We start from the raw sequence: 18,067 nt of genomic DNA, 5'->3' as shown, positions 1-18,067 counted from the left end.
TCCGGCTGTCAGTGACTGCCGGGGACCCTGAGGAGAGGATAGAAGCAGCTTTCGCTGCTTCTGTCTTCTCTGATCACTTGTACACAGCGCTCAATGCGTGCTGTGTACAGGAATAGAGACAGCAGCAGCGTCGCTGTCTCTATTCCTCCCGGTGATCATGTGACTGGTCACATGATCGCCGGGTGCCGTTAGTGGCAGGCTGCTGCTGGGTCTTACTAGACCCAGCACAGCCCTATTAGTGACAATCGTCACTATGAGAGGGCTGATTTCCCCTGTAACTGGGGCTGCTGTGCAGCTCCAGTTACAGTGGAAAAACATGGTGTAAAAGAGAGAAAAAAAATATATAAAGTTCCCCAAAGGTCTTCTTTGACCTTTGAGGAACAGACCATAGTAATGAAAAAATAGTAAAGTGCAAAAAAAATGTAAATAATAAATATACATAAAATACCCACCCCAAAAAAAAAACGTTCCCCCCCCGCCAATCATTGTTGTAACGCTAGCGCTGACCCAATTACCCTAATATAGACATGTAATATATTACAATTTACGGTAGACAATGACGGTCACAAATAAAACGTCTATTTTAGGGTAAAACTATGTTATTACCCAAAAAAAAATAGCTGAAATGTAAAAAAGCTTATTTTTTTACTATTATTTTCAAACTTTATGAATAAAAATTCTAAAATAACAAAAAAGGTGTGTATAAAAACGATAAAAAATGAAACCTGCATGGTTACATAGTTACATAGTTACATAGTTAGTACGGCTGAAAAAAGACACATGTCCATCAAGATCTACGGAAAAAACGTCGTAAAAATCACGTCGTTAGCCCAACAAATAAAAAAGTTATAGCCATTTAACAAACACGTGCTAAAAATGGCTAAACGGTGTCTGGTCCTGAAGGCGCAAAACAGAGCAAAAGACATGTATCCCCCCCCCCCTCTCCACAGGATCTCCACAGGACAGGGGATACATGTGTGATCGGTAGCAGCGATAGGGAGAACGGGGGACTGAAAGTCCCCTGAAGTTCTCCATCACAAACCTCGGACTTCCGGGGTCTGTGTCGGCAGCTCCGTAGAAATGAATGGAGCGCCGGTCGTGCTTGTGCCCATGCGTGACCAGCGCTCCTTTCATTTTTATTGAGCTGCGCAGACGCCGGAAGTCCGAGGTTTGTCATGGAGAAGTTCAGGGGACTTTCAGTCCCCCGTTCTCCCTATCGCTGCCAGCGATCACACATGTATCCCCTATCCTGTGGAGATCCTGTGGAGAGGGGATACATGTATTTTGTAGGACATACTGTAGGTCGCATTTTTGTTGGGAGGGGGGACGCTGTATGGCGTTCCCTACAGGGGGAGGGACGCTGTATGGCGTTCCCTATAGGGGGGTGGCTGTATGGCGTTCCCTACAGGGGGGGAGCTGTATGGCGTTCCCTACGGGGGGGGGAGCTGTATGGAGTTCTCTACAGGGGTGGGGTCTGTATGGCGTTCCCTACAGGGGGGGCTGTATGGCGTTCCCTACAGGGGGGGCTGTATGGCGTTATTTACAGGGGGGCTGTATGGCGCTATCTACAGAGGGGGGGGCTGTATGGCGTTAGCTACAGGGGGGGCTGTAAAAAAGGCACTATCTACAAGGGGGGGGGTTGTGTGACACCCAGGGGAGGGGGGGCCCCAGTCAAAAGTTTGCTATGGGGCCCAGTCTTTCCTAGTTACGCCCCTGTCTGGGATCGAACCAGATTGGCTAGCCTTTGCTCCCCTTGTCCATAAACGCATCTCGGCGTCCATGATCATGTCACATGTTCACCGGTTGTCCTTCCTTGGACCACTTTTGGTAGGTATTAACCACTACATATCGGGAACACCCCACAAGACCTGCCATTTGGAGATCCTCTGACCATATCGTCTATACATCAAAGGCTAAAGCCTTTGTCGAAATTGCTCAGATCCTTACCCTTGCCCATTTTTCCTGCTACCAACATATCAACTTCAATAACTGACTGTTCACTTGCTGCTTAATATATCCCACCCCGTGTCAGGAGCCATTGTAACCAGATCGTCAATATTAGGCTACATTCACACGTGCGTGACAGATTTACACGTAAAAAAACACGCGTAAATCTGTCAGAGTGCGTTGCGTTTTTGCATTTGCGTGTGTCATGTGTTTTTCATGCACTTGCAAACACGTCTTTTTTTTTTCAATGTAATTGATGCGTGAAACACGGACAGCACACCGATGTTGTACATGTGTTGTCATTGGTTTTCACGCACCCATTGACTTTAATGGCCAACTAGGTGCGTGAAAACGCACCAATATAGGACATGCAGTGAGTTTCACGAAACGGACACTCGTGTGAAAACTCACACATGTGTGAATAGCCCCATTGAAATCAATGGGCCCGTGTGCTGCGCGTTTCTTCTGAATGAGCCCTTATTCACTTCACCTGTCATGTTGCAGATTATATCAGTCACAGGACTGTGTGGATTTCAGTGGCTTCTATTGTCTGTACCAAATTACATTAGGGGTAAGTAGTGACTTGCAATACACATGTATTGCTAATGGAACCTAAAGTGATTAGCATCAGATCTATCGGCCTACACGCAAAGACCGGAACTCATTAATTATACAAATATTCTGTAGCCACTTGTGTATTATGTGTATTATGTATACATGAACCAGTTTTAGATACACAAGGCAGGGTTGCCATCAGAGAGCTGCAGCCATGTCCCTTTGAACATAGAAAAAATATTGTAAGGTACTCCAGCATTAATGGGGGGCGGGGGTCTAATTTGTAGGATACCTCAAAATTTGTAGATATTTCATTATCCAGACAGTGATGTGGGGTGTATTATTTACAGTGCTTATGGTAAACAATGTGAGATGGTGACTGAGAAAGTGTTTGGGGAGAGATACCTTCTCCCATTCAAGTAAATGGAAGAAGGCAGTAATACTGTGAACCACCGCTACACGTGTAACGGCAATTCACAGTACGAGTACAGACAGTAATAAAAGGGAAGCAGCGCCCGTGGCCCCTTTAAAACAGGTGATCGGCAGGGGTGCCAAGAGTCGAACCTCCACCGATCAGATGCTCATGGCCTATCCTGAGGAAAAGCCGTCAATTTCTGCAAACTGGAAAACTTTATTGTACTTGCAAGTTTTTATTATCTGTTAATATGTTATGTATTTATATGTTATGTACTTATTATCTGTATTTCTTATATGTAGCGCCCTAGAAGTTTAATAACGCTATAAAATAAATAATAATAACAACTAATGTAGTATAACTGGAAAAAATATCATCAATAATGTCAAAGCCTGAACCCCAGGAACATTGTTAGGGCCTAGTCACATCTGCATTGGAAACTCCCTTAGGGGCCTCAGTCGCAGATCTGTCAGAAGTTGCCAGAAACAATACCACAGCATGCTACGCTATTGTTTCCGGTGACACCACTGATACGCCGATGAACAGCCGACAGAACCCATTAAAGTCAACAGGTTCCATCAGCCGCCGGTGGTGTTTGTGTTGCAACGGAACCATTGCGCGGATCCGGCATTCATTTGTTCTTCTCCTCTGATGGAGCAGAACAACGGGATGCCCTGATGCAGATGTGAACAGGGCCTTAGACTATAAAATAAATACTCTTGTATCATAATATATACACATCCGCTCAGGGGAAAACATATGTTATTAGGCAAGCAAGGGGCCCTTCTGCTTACTTAAAAATAAGAAAAGTCCTCCCTACTGTCTTTTAGATCACATGTAGGGGACTGCGCTCATTATATGGATTAATACACCAGTGAGGAAATTTCTGTAGAACCATGATTGAGGTAGCCTTTGGTTAGCAGCTTGCTATCATCAAATTGGCAGCTGGAAAGCAAGTGCCCATATAATGTTCTTACACTGGGGTCCAACAATAGTCAGAAGTAGGGCATGAGTACTCGGATAAAGCTCTCTTCAATATGCCATTAGCTTACAGGCTATGCTGTCACTGTGAGCATTGAAAAAGCATTGTTCCATCACAGAACAATAAAATGAATAATACGAATCAGCTAGGAATTCTTCCATGTAACTCAGGTCACATTCAGAAGGAAGCCTGCTATGGCATATAAGGGACCAAACTTAGCCTTCACATATAGGGGGGAATTTATTAAGTCTGGCGTTTCTTAAGCCAGTCCTAATATAAAGAAAGTTGGAGTTAAATAAGCCTAATTTATTAACCCCTAGGTGCACCAGGATGCAAATGTACGTCGTGGAAGGAGGTTACTTCGCACACCACGACATACAGTTGCTGCGCGGTTCCCGATGCACACTGTCGGTGACAGTGTGCACTGGGAACTGGAAGGTCAGCTGTCTCCAACAGCTGACACTCCACTCTTGCCGGCCAGCGGTCCTTTGACACTAATTTTGGCAATTAACCCCTTAAATGCGGCGATCGATGGCGATCGCTGCATTTTAGCGGTTTCTAGCACATCGGCAGATCCCACAATGAAATAGCGGGGATGTGCCGATGGTTGGCATGACCTCCGTGTTTGGCCTCTGTGCCTGCCATGGACGGAAGCCTATCAGGACCAGCCTGGATAGGCTTCCTGTCAGAGTGACAGGAAGTCACTGAGTCGTTCCCGATGCACACTGTCGGTGAACGACTGTCGGTCATAGTATAGTCATATGAGCTGGGAATTCATCCGTAGGGTCCCATTTACCTGATGTTGATGACTATGCTTTTTCAATACAGAGGCATTCATCAAAAAAATGTATACCATTCAATTTGCCTATGGGCTACATATTCAGTTGCAAATGTTGGAAGTGTATGTTAGGCGCACGCATTGGATGATTTCCATGGCATATGCGCTGAGCATATACTAAAAACAAAGTGTGAACAGAGCCGAATATACTTTTATAAATATTAATGTGTAACCTAAATATAGCAATAAGTAGACATAAAAAACAATTAGAATTCAAGCACTTTATTAAAAAACTGCCAATAGCATCCAGTTCAAAACACTACTCACCGAGTCAGAAAGGTACTCTTATATTGCTTCTTTTTTGTTTCCCCATTATTAGTCACTGTCCTGTATACAAGGACACAACAAATAATTATGAGATTTTACAGACTCTACTGGCAGCAGGAATAAAGTTGCCCTCTACGGTCCTCCTGCTTGTGCTTCAGGTTGTAATGTAAGTTAAGTGCATTCAGTACTGAAGTGCGTCCTTACATCTCCTCCGTCATCTCTGTCTACCACCCTACCCATGCTCCGCGTTCTGCCAACGACCTTAGATTAGCATCCACCATAATCCGAACCTCCCACTCCCGTCTCCAAGACTTTTCTCGTGCTGCACCAGTTCTCTGGAATGCGCTACCCCAGACAATCAGATTAATTTCCAATATCCACATTTTTAAGCATGTCCTAAAAACTTATCTTTTAAGTCAGGTCTATAACATTCCCTAATCTTTCCCTGGCCCCCCTTTTAGATTAGTCATCAGAAAGTCACCCCCAAATTAAGCAGTATCCCCCACACTCCTTGCACCCTAATTCACTTCATGTCTGTCATACACAGATACTGGCTGGTGACCGCTTTATGTTTACTACCCCCTGTGTATATAAAAGAGGGCTGCACCGTTGTACTGAACAAGCACTTTTTACATTTTGTGTGGCCTTATTTCCTCATAGATTGTAAGCTCTTGCGAGCAGGGTCCTTACTCCTCTTGTATGATTGGTTAATTACATGTCACTGTATAATGTCTGATATTGTCTGTATATGAATTGTAAAATGCTGCGGAATATGTTGGCACTATATATATATATATATATATATATATATATATATATATATATATATAATAACAATCTTTATATATATATATATATATATATATATATATATACACTACCGTATATATATTGCAAAATGACTAGAAAATATAGTCAAGACATTGACAAGGTTAGAAATAATAATTTTTATTTGAAATAATAATTTTCTCCTTCAAACTTTGCTTTCGTCAAAGAATGCTCCATTTGCAGCAATTACAGCATTGCAGACCTTTGGCATTCTTGCTGTTAATTTGCTGAGGTAATCGGGAGAAATTTCACCCCATGCTTCCAGAAGCCCCTCCCACAAGTTGGATTGGCTTGATGGGCACTTCTTGCGTACCATACGGTCAAGCTGCTTCCACAACAGCTCTATGGGGTTGAGATCTGGTGACAGCGCTGGCCACTCCATTACAGATAGAATACCAGCTGCCTGCTTCTTCCCTAAATAGTTCTTGCATAATTTGGAGGTGTGCTTTGCGTCATTGTCCTGTTATAGGATGAAATTGGCTCCAATCAAGCGCTGTCCACAGGGTATGGCATGGCGTTGCAAAATGGAGTGATAGCCTTCCTTATTCAAAATCCCTTTTACCTTCTCAAATCTCACACTTTACCAGCACCAAAGCAACCCCAGACCATCACATTACCTCCACCATGATTGACAGATGGCGTCAGGCACTCTTCCAGCATCTTTTCAGTTGTTCTGTGTCTCACAAATGTTCTTCTGTGTAATCCAAACACCTCAAACTTCGATTCGTCTGTCCATAACACTTTTTTCCAATCTTCCTCTGTCCAATGTCTGTGTGCTTTTGCCCATATTAATCTTTTCCTATTATTAGCCAGTCTCAGATATGGCTTTTTCTTTGCCACTCTGCCCTGAAGGCCAGCATCCCGGAGTCGCCTCTTCACTGTAGACGTTGACACTGGCGTTTTGCGGGTACTATTTAATGAAGCTGCCAGTTGAGGACCTGTGAGGCGTCTATTTCTCAAACTAGAGACTCTAATGTACTTGTCTTGTTGCTCAGTTGTGCAGCGGGGCCTCCCACTTCTCTTTCTACTCTGGTTAGTGCCTGTGTGTGCTGTCCTCTGAAGGGAGTAGTACACACCGTTGTAGGAAATCTTCAGTTTCTTGGCAATTTCTCGCATGGAATAGCCTTCATTTCTAAGAACAAGAATAGACTGTCGAGTTTCACATGAAAGCTCTCTTTTTCTAGCCATTTTGAGAGTTTAATCGAACCCACAAATGTAATGCTCCAGATTCTCAACTAGCTCAAAGGAAGGTCAGTTTTATAGCTCCTCTAAACAGCAAAACTGTTTATAGTGGTGCTAACATAATTGCACAAGGGTTTTCAAGTGTTTTCTAATCATCCATTAGCCTTCTAACACAGTTAGCAAACACAATGTACCATTAGAACACTGGACTGATGATTGCTGGAAATGGGCCTCTATACACCTATGTAGATATTGCATTAAAAATCAGACGTTTGCAGCTAGAATAGTCATTTAGCACATTAACCGTGTATAGAGTGTATTTCTGATTAATTTAATGTTATCGTCATTGAAAAAAACTGTGCTTTTCTTTCAAAAATAAGGAAATTTCCAAGTGACCCTAAACTTTTCAACGGTAGTGTATATATATATATATATATATATATATATATATATATATATATATATATATATATATATATGTATATATATATATATATATATGTATATATATATATATATATATACATATATATATATATATATACACAGTGAAGGAAATAAGTATTTGATCCCTTGCTGATTTTGTAAGTTTGCCCACTGTCAAAGACATGAACAGTCTAGAATTTTTAGGCTAGGTTAATTTTACCAGTGAGAGATAGATTATATAAAAAAAAAAAAAAGAAAATCACATTGCCAAAATTATATATATTTATTTGCATTGTGAACAGAGAAATAAGTATTTGATCCCTTTGGCAAACAAGACTTAATACTTGGTGGCAAAACCCTTGTTGGCAAGCACAGCAGTCAGACATTTTTAGTAGTTGATGATGAGGTTTGCACACATGTTAGATGGAATTTTGGCCCACTCCTCTTTGCAGATCATCTGTAAATCATTAAGATTTCGAGGCTGTCGCTTGGCAACTCGGATCTTCAGCTCCCTCCATAAGTTTTCGATGGGATTAAGGTCTGGAGACTGGCTAGGCCACTCCATGACCTTAATGTGCTTCTTTTTGAGCCACTCCTTTGTTGCCTTGGCTGTATGTTTCGGGTCATTGTCGTGCTGGAAGACCCAGCCACGATCCATTTTTAATGTCCTGGTGGAGGGAAGGAGGTTGTCACTCAGGATTTGACGGTACATGGCTCCATCCATTCTCCGATTGATGCGGTGAAGTAGTCCTGTGCCCTTAGCAGAGAAACACCCCCAAAACATAATGTTTCCACCTCCATGCTTGACAGTGGGGACGGTGTACTTTGGTTCATAGGCAGCATTTCTCTTCCTCCAAAAACGGCGAGTTGAGTTAATGCCAAAGAGCTCAATTTTAGTTTCATCTGACCACAGCACCTTCTCCCAATCACTCTCAGAATCATCCAGATGTTCATTTGCAATCTTCAGACGGGCCTGTACATGTGCCTTCTTGAGCAGGGGGACCTTGCGGGCACTGCAGGATTTTAATCCATTACGGCGTAATGTGTTACCAATGGTTTTCTTGGTGACTGTGGTCCCAGCTGCCTTGAGATCATTAACAAGTTCCCCCCGTGTAGTTTTCGGCTGAGCTCTCACCTTCCTCAGGATCAAGGATACCCCACGAGGTGAGATTTTGCATGGAGCCCCAGATCGATGTCGATTGACAGTCATTTTGTATGTCTTCCATTTTCTTACTATTGCACCAACAGTTGTCTCCTTCTCACCCAGCGTCTTACTTATGGTTTTGTAGCCCATTCCAGCCTTGTGCAGGTCTATGATCTTGTCCCTGACATCCTTAGAAAGCTCTTTGGTCTTGCCCATGTTGTAGAGGTTAGAGTCAGACTGATTAATTGAGTCTGTGGACACGAGTCTTTTATACAGGTGACCATTTAAGACAGCTGTCTTTAATGCAGGCACCAAGTTGATTTGGAGCGTGTAACTGGTCTGGAGGAGGGTGAACTCTTAATGGTTGGTAGGGGATCAAATACTTATTTCTCTGTGCACAATGCAAATAAATATATATAATTTTGACAATGTGATTTTCTTATTTTTTTTTAATATAATCTATCTCTCACTGGTAAAATTAACCTAGCCTAAAAATTCTAGACTGTTCATGACTTTGACAGTGGGCAAACTTACAAAATCAGCAAGGGATCAAATACTTATTTCCTCCACTGTATATATATATAAAAAGATTATTATTATTATTATTATTATTATTATTATTATTACCTCCCAACTTCCAGAGAGATGAAAGATGGAAACCAGCAAATTTTTACGTCAGATGTTTACAATGTGTTTTCTTTTTTCCTGCTATGGTTGTGTTATTATTTAATAAAACTGTTCTTTAATGGATCCTAAAAAGAGGAAGAGGATGAACTCCTGGTTTTAGCTAAGAAAAAAAAAACGACATATCAAACACTGCATATAAACTGCACTGTGAGAACGTTGCCTACATCAGCTTCCATAGAAAACTACATCTCCATTAAAGCGTGCAAGACATCTAACATAAATTTATTCCATGGGGATAAATGGCCACAAATACACCACCCACAGAGGTTGCTGTCATTATAAAACTGCAGCCTGCTTATCGCTTAAAGGGGTTTTCCAGCCAGTAAAAATTGATGGCCTATCACCAGGATAGGCCATCAATAGCTGATCGGTCGGGGTCCGACTCCCAGGACCCCCGCTGATCACCTGTATTAAAGGGGGTGCAGCACTCGTATGACCGCTGCTTCCCCTTCATTTATACTTGCTCACTGTCAATTTTCGACACGCATTTAGCAGTGATTCACAGGTGTTGCATCCTTTTCTCCCATTGAAGTGAATGGGAGAAGGCTGTAATACCTGTGAATCGCCTCTAAATGCGTGTCGAAGATTCACAGTGAGCAAGTATAAATGAAGGGGAAGCAGCGCTGTCCCTTTAAAACAGCTGATTGGCGGGGATTCCGGGAGTCAGAGCCTGACCAATCAGCTATTGACGGCCTATCCTGAGGATAGGCCATCAAATTTTAGTGGCTGGAAAACCCCTTTAAATTATGCACTTTTGGTGACAATCTGCAGATCACAACATGGTTGTATTCACTTTCATTACTAAGATGCAGCCAGCACTACCCTGCAAAAACACAATGATCTTTGGCTGTGCCACCTGTGTCACGGTCAAAGTTGCCTTGTAGCCCTAGCCTTTGGCTAAATTCAAATACTGTGGATTTGCAGTGTGGAATGTGCACTGCAAATTTGTAGCAATTTACAATATAAAATATGTGAATGAGGTATGAAAAAACCCATTCACATATAGCAAAAACAAATTGCATGGAAAAATTATCATACTGCGGATTTTCAAGTCCGCAGCATGCTTATTATTTTTCAGAAATACCGTGGATTTTAACCGTGGATTTCACACATTTAATGTTATAGGGTGAAAACCGCAGCCAGGGCCGGCCTTAGGGGTGTGGGACTTGTGCAAGGGCACAGGGCGCTGTTCCCTCCCAGCATGTAGGGGGAGCCACTGGGCTCGGCCTCTGCTCTGTCCACTGCTCCTCGTTACAGACATGGAGGAAACAAGAGCCGAGGAGCAAGAGTAGAGGAGGAAGCTCTGCCCACAGCCTGACCTGCAAGAAGCCTGTGAGCAAGGAGAGATCATAAATGCCTATGTGTTTGTGTGTGTATATGTTCCAGTATGTGTCTGTATATGTGTATATATGTCTCTATGTTAGTGTGTATATATGTATGCCTCTGTATGTGTTTATATACAGTATGTGTGGTTATAGTTATCAGAGTGTGATATCTGTGGTGTTACATAGGACTGCAGATAACATCTACTACATTATCTTTACTCAGAGTTATCACTGTGTTTTATCTGTGGTGTTACATAGGACTGCAGGTGACATCTACTACATTATCTGTTCTCAGAAAGTTATCACACTGTTTTCAGTGGTGTTACATAGGACTTCAGGTAAGGCTTTGTTCACATCTGCGCTAGGGCTCCGCTCCGACATTCCGTCAGAGCTGTCCGTCGGAACGGAGCCCTGACAGACACAAACGGAAACCATAGGTTTCAATGGTGATGGATCCGGTGCAATGGTTTCCATTTGTCTCCGTTCTGCAAGGGTTCCGTTGTTTTGACGGAATCAATACCGTAGTTACCGTAGTATGATATTGACCTATGGTTTCCGTTTGTATCTGTCAGGGCTTTTTTCAGACGGAAAACTCAGACGTCGGAACAGAGCGCTAGCGCAGATGTGAACGAAGCCTAACATCTACTACATTATCTGTTCTCAGAGAGTTATCACTGTGTGTTATCTGTGGTGTTACATAGGACTGCAGGTAACATAACTACATTATCTGTACACAGAGAGTTATCACTGTGTTATCTGTGGTGTTACATAGGACTGCAGGTAACATAACTATAGAGTTTTAACTGTGTGTTATCTGTGGTATTACATGGGACTGTAGGTGACATCTACTACATTATCTGCACTGTGTATATATGGGTATGTATGTGAATGTGTCTTTGTGCTTTTCTATATGTGCCTGTATGTCTATATATGTGCCTTTTATGTACAGTTAGGTCCAGAATTATTTGGACAGTGACACAATCTTCATGATCCGGGCTCCGCATGCCACCACATTGGATTTGAAATGAAACAACTGAGCTGCAATTGAAGTGTAGTCTTTCAGGTTTAATTCAAGGGGTTGAACAAAAATATCCTGTGAAACGTTTAGGAATTGCAACCATTTTTCTACACAGACGCCTCATTTCAGGGGCTCAAAAGAAATTGGACAAATTAACATTACCATAAATAAAATGGTTTTTTTTAATACTTTGTAGAGAATCCTTTGCAAGCAATGACTGCCTGAAGTCTGGAACCCATGGACATCATCAAACGCTGAGTTTCCTCCTTTGTGATGCTTTGCCTGGCCTTTACTGCAGCGTCCTCAGTTGTTGCTTGTTTGTGGGTCTTTCTGCCTTAAGTTTGGTCTTAAGTAAGTGAAATGCAGCTCGATCGGGTTGAGATCTGGTGATTGACTTGGCCATGGCAGAATATTCCACTTCTTTGCCTTAAAAAACTCCTGGGTTGCTTTCACAGTATGTTTTGGGTCATTGTCCATCTGTCCTGTGAAGCGACGTCCAATCAACCTTGCTGTATTTGGTTGAATGTGTGCAGAAAGTAAATCCCTGAACACTTCAGAATTCATCCGGCTGCTTCTGTCTTCAGTCACATCATCAATAAACACTAGTGACCCAGTGCCTTTGGCAGCCATGCATGCCCATGCCATCACCCTGCCTCCACCATGTTTTACAGAGGATGTGGTGTGCTTTGGATCATGAGCTGTTCCAAGCCTTCTCCATACTTTCTTCCTCCCATCATTCTAGTACAGGTTGATCTTAGTTTTATGCTGTTCCAGAACTGGGCGGCTTCTTTACATGTTGTTTTGCAAAGTCTAATCTGGCCTTTCTATTTTTGAGGCTGATTAATGGTTTTCACCTTGTGGTAAACCCTCTTTATTTGCTCTCATGAAGTCTTCTCTTTATGGTAGACTTAGATACTGATACACCTACTTCCAGGAGAGTGTTCTTCACTTGGGTAGATGTTGTGAAGGAGTTTTTCTTCACCATGGAAAGGTTTCTGTGATCATCTACCACTGTTGTCTTCCGTGGATGTCCAGGCCTTTTGGAGTTCACTAGATCACCAGTGCGCTCTTTTTTTTTCAAGAATGTACCAAACTGTTGATGTGGCCACTCCTAATGTTTGTGCTATCTCTCTGATGGATTTCTTTATTTTTTTCAGCCTAACCATGGTCTGTTTGACTTGCATTGAGAGCTCCTTTGATCTCATGTTGTGGGTTCACAGCAACAGCTTCCAAATGCAAATGCAACACCTGGAATCAACTCCAGACCTTTTAACTGCTTAATTGATGATGGATTAACGAGGGAATAGCCCATGCAGCCCATTAAATATCTTTTGAGATAATTCTCCAATTACCGTTGGTCCCTTGAAAAAGAAGCAGCTAAATATTAAAGAGCTGTAATTCCTAAACCCTTCCTCAAATTAGGATGTGAATACCCTCAAATTAAAGCTGAGAGTCTGCACTTTAAGCCCATATTGATTATATAACTTTATATTCAATATGTTTTGATAAACAGCTAAAATGCCAAAACTTGTGTCACTGTCCAAATAATTCTGGACCTAATTGTAATTGTATGTGTTCCGGTCATTGTGTATTTATGTGCCTGTGTGTGCCTGTGTGTGTGTGTGTGTGTGTGTGTGTGTGTGTGTGTGTATATTTACTTTTATGTATGTATATATTCCAGAATGTGTGTATATATATTTGCGTGTTTGTCTTAATATGTCCCACTGTCTATGTACAGTTTTTATGTTCCAGTATGTGCGTGTCTATATATGTTGTAAATGTGGGTTTCTGGAGGGCAGCAATAGAGAATCCCGCACAGGGCGCCATCCAACCCAAGGCCGGCCCTGACCACAGCAAATCGTCATCTACAGTGAGATCCGTGGTAGAATTTGTACGCCACTTGTACCCTTACAAAATGCTCTGTATACCTTAAAAAATTATAATTTACCATTCTCTCACCACTAACATATCAATGATGACATTTTTTATTTTTTATATTACAAAGGCACAAAGAAAGAAAAGCTAAGGGTATGTTCACACGGCCGTAAACGCCCAAAAAATGGCCGAGAAATCGGAAGCAGAACGCCTCCAAACATCTGCCCATTGATTTCAATGGGAAAACGACGTTCTGTTCCGACGGAGCGTTTTTCGCAGCGTTTTTTTACTCATAAAAAAACGGCTGCAAAAAAGAAGTGCAGGACACTTCTTGGGACATTTTTGGAGCCGTTTTCCATAGACTCTATTGAAAAAAGCTCCAAAAATGGTCGTAAAAAACGCAGCGAAAAACGCAGCGAAAATCGCGAGTGGCACAAAAAACATCTGAAAATCAGGAGCTGTTTTCTCTTGAAAACAGCTCCGTATTTTGAGACGTTTTTGACTCTGCATGTGAACATACCCTAAATGTCCTTGTGAACCTGTGAACTCCAGTTGATTTTCCAATGCAATGTGTGAACATACAAGTCCTTCTCGAAGAATTAGAATATCATCAAAAAGTTAATTTATTTCAGTAATTCAATTCAAAAAGTGAAACTCATATATTATATAGATTCATTACACACAGAGTGATCTATTTCCAGCACTTTTTTCTTTTAACGTTGATGATTATGGTAACACTTAATGAAAACCCAAAATTTAGTGTCTCAGAAAGTTAGAATATTAAATAAACCCAATTTCAAAAATGATTTTTAACCCCTTCCCTCTTTGGCCACTTTTGACCTGCCTGACAGAGCCTCATTTTTCAAATCTGACATGTTTCCCTTTATGTGGTAATAACTTTGGAATGTTTTTACCCGTCCAAGCGATTCTGAAATTGTTTTCTCGTGACGCATTGAACTTTATGTTACTGGAAAAATGTGCTCATACATTCAGTATTTAATTGTAAAAAACACCAAACTTTAGCGAAAAATTGCAAATATTTTCATTTTTCGAAATTTTTATGTATCTGCTTGTAAGACAGGCAATTATACCCCACAAAATAGTTTCTAATTAACATCCCCCATATGTATACTTTAGATTGGCATCATTTTTTTAACATCTTTTTATTTTTCTAGGACATTACAAGGCTTAGAACATTAGCTGTTATTTCTCTCATTTTCAAGAAAATGTCAAAAGGCTATATTTTAAGGGTCCATTTGAGTTGTGAAGTGGCTTTGAGGGCCTTATATATTAGAAACCCCCAATAAGCCAATGCACCCCTCAAAGTATTTAAAACAGCATTTAGAAAGTTTCTTAACCCTGGCCAAACAACAGAGCACCCCAGCAATACAAAGTCCCGCACTAGGATACCTGAATAGTCCAGACAGTAGCCGAGGCTTTGGCACGGATGGAGGTGGTTACGCCAGACGTGGCGGATGACAGCAGGTGCCGCAGGTTGCGCCAGACGTGGCGGATCACACTGGACGTGGCAGATGACACAGGACGTGGCAGATGACAGCAGATGCAGTGAAACACGACTCCAACACTACAAGGCTCAGGAACAAGAACACAGCACGGGATACAGGAAACAGGTAACAGGGCACGGGTAAAAACAGGAATGGGATAACACTAAGGGACCATTTGCAAGACTGACATAGGATAAACTAACAATGCTCAGGCAAGGATCAGAAGGGCAGGGCCCTTTTTATAGTCCAGGGAATGATGGCAGTTGATGATGATGACTCCTATTTGTGCACGCCCTAGCCCTTTAAGAGGGGGCACGAGCATGCGCGTGCACCCTACGGGACAATGCGGACCGGAGCGGAAGTGAGCGCTACACCCCCTCCTCCGGCTCCCATGACTTCTCCTCAGGCCCAAACCCTCTCCAGTCCACCAAATAGAAAGTCCTTCCTCCTTGCTTTTGCAGTCCAAGATCTCCCTCACCTCAAACACATCGGATGAACCGCTGGGAGCAACTGCAGGACTGGGAGTCTTACTGTAGTGGTTCAAAACCACAGGCTTCAGGATGGACACATGAAAGGAGTTGGGGATTCTGAGGGTAGGAGGCAGCCAAAGCTTAAAGGAGACAGGGTTTATCTGTTGCAATATCTCGGAAGGTGCGAGGAACCTGGGAGCAAACTTGTATGAAGACACCTTTAAATGAATGTTCCGTGAGGACAGCCAGGCTTAGGTACCTGGAAGATACTGAGACAGCTCTCTTCTTTTTCTATCGGCTGTTTGCTTCATGCGATCGACTGCCTGAAAAATGGAGAACCGGGTCTGTTGCCAGATTTGTAGAAAAACCCCAAATGCAGTCAGCAGCGGGTACCTGAGTAGTCGACACAGGAAGAGGAACTCCAGGATGTTGACTGCACACAATGTAGAATGGTGTGGAAGTGGTGGACTCACTCGTGTGGTTGTTATTCCAGAACTCGGCCCATGAACAAATCTGTGCCCAGTTATCATGCTGCAAGGAGATAAAGTGGCAGAGATAATTCTCTATGATCTGGCTAATCCTCACGACTTGCCCTTTGGACTGGGGGTGATAGGCAGAGGAAAAGTCAAACCTCACATCCAGGAGTTTACAGAGGGCTCTCCAGAACTTAGAGTTAAATTGAACCACCCCCCCTCCCCCGATCGGACACGATGTGAAGGGGCAAGCCATGCAAGCGGAAGATGTGCTGAATGAAGATACTCGCCAGTCGGGGAGCAGAAGGTAGGCCGGTCAGCGGGATAAAATGTGCCATCTTTGAGAACCGATTCACCACCACCCAGACAGTGTTGCATCCTGCTGAGGGAGGAAGATCTGTGACAAAGTCCATTGTAATGTGCTGCCAGGGGACACTAGGTACAGGCAGCAGTTGCAGCAGGCCGGCAGGCTTGGAGTGAGCAACCTTATTAGAAGCACACACCATGCAGGAAAAGACAAAGTCCACAACATCTTTGGATAGCGTGGGCCACCAGAAGTGATGAGCAATCAGGTCTTGGGACTTATGAACACCAGCGTGCCCAGGCAGTTTAGAGCTGTGTCCCCAGAGGAGAATTCTCCTGTCTGCCAACCGCACAAAAGTCCTCCCTGGAGGGATGTCTCCAACCTGCAAAGGATTGGCAGTGACAACGCAGGACAGGTCTATGATACTTTGAAGGGACTCCACCGCGATCACCTGGCTTGACAGGGATTTAGTTGTTGAGCAGACTGGAGATACGTGAGGTTCTTGTGGTCGGTGTAGATCAGGATGGGGTGAGCTGTGTCCTCTAGCAGATGCCCCCACTCCTCCAGAGCCAATTTGATAGACAGCAGCTCCCGATCCCCCATAGAGTAGTTGCGCTCTGCAGAAGAAAAAAGTCTCGAATAATAGCCACATACTACTGCCTTTCCTTTGGAGCTCCTCTGAAACAGACGTGCAGGTGCAGAGGTGAACAGAAAAAGCGTCCACCTCCAATGAAAACTACCGAGACTCGTCAGGATGATAGAGGATCGAGGCTGAAGTGAAGGCTCTCTTGAGGCTAATAAATGTGGATTCTGCCTCTGGAGTCCACACCTTGGCGTTCACTCCCTTCTTGGTAAGGGTAGAGATGGGAGCCGTCAGTGATGAGAAGTTTGGGATAAACTGTCGGTAGAAATTGGCGAATCCCAGAAAACGCTGTATGGACCTCAGGCCCTGAGGACGTGGCCACTCCAGAATGGACTTTACTTTCTTAGGATCCATCTTGAGACCTTGATCCGAGATGATGTAGCCCAGGAAGGGCAGCGAGTTCTTTTCAAAGACGCACTTCTCCAGCTTGGCATATAAGTGATTCTCCCTCAATCGTAGTAGAACTTGATGGACATGCCTCTGATGAGTCGTCGGATCTGGTGAGAAAATCAAAATATCATCGAGATAAACTACAACACAGACATATAGGAGATCTCGAAAGATATCATTGACGAATTCATGGAAGATCGTGGGAGTGTTACACAGTCCGATCACCAGATATTCGCAGTGCCCGTCTCGGGTGTTGAACGCCATCTTCCACTCGTCCCCTTGACATATTCGGATCAAATTATAAACCCCACACAAGTCTAATTTAGAAAAAATCCTGGCTCCCTGTATACGGTCAAACAGTTCGGATATAAGAGGCAACGGGTATTTGTTCCTGAATTTGATCTGTTTTAGACCACGTTATGGAATGCAGGGTCGAAGAGATCCATCTTTCTTTTTAACGAAGAAGAACCCGGCCCCGGCCAGGGAGTAAAACTTTAGTATAAAAGCCCTCTCCAAATTCTCCTTGATATAGGCCAACATGTATAGAGTCTCTGGCAAGGAGGGAGGATATACCCATCCACCGGGGAGAGAGGCATTTGGAACCAGTTCAATGGGGCAGTCATAAGTCCGATTTGGAGGCAGCGTCTCAGCCTCCCTCTTGCTGAAGACATCTGTAAACTGAGCGAAATGGGGGAGGCAGAGGAGGCTGGACAGGATGGATCTGCAACAGACAGTTACCGAGGCAATTGGAGCCCCATTGGAGAACCTCTCCAGAACTCAAGTCCAGGACTGG

This window comes from Rhinoderma darwinii, chromosome 4, assembly GCF_050947455.1.
Source record: "Rhinoderma darwinii isolate aRhiDar2 chromosome 4, aRhiDar2.hap1, whole genome shotgun sequence".
Taxonomy (NCBI): Eukaryota; Metazoa; Chordata; class Amphibia; order Anura; family Rhinodermatidae; genus Rhinoderma; species Rhinoderma darwinii.
Note: the sequence above shows the minus strand (reverse complement) of the source record.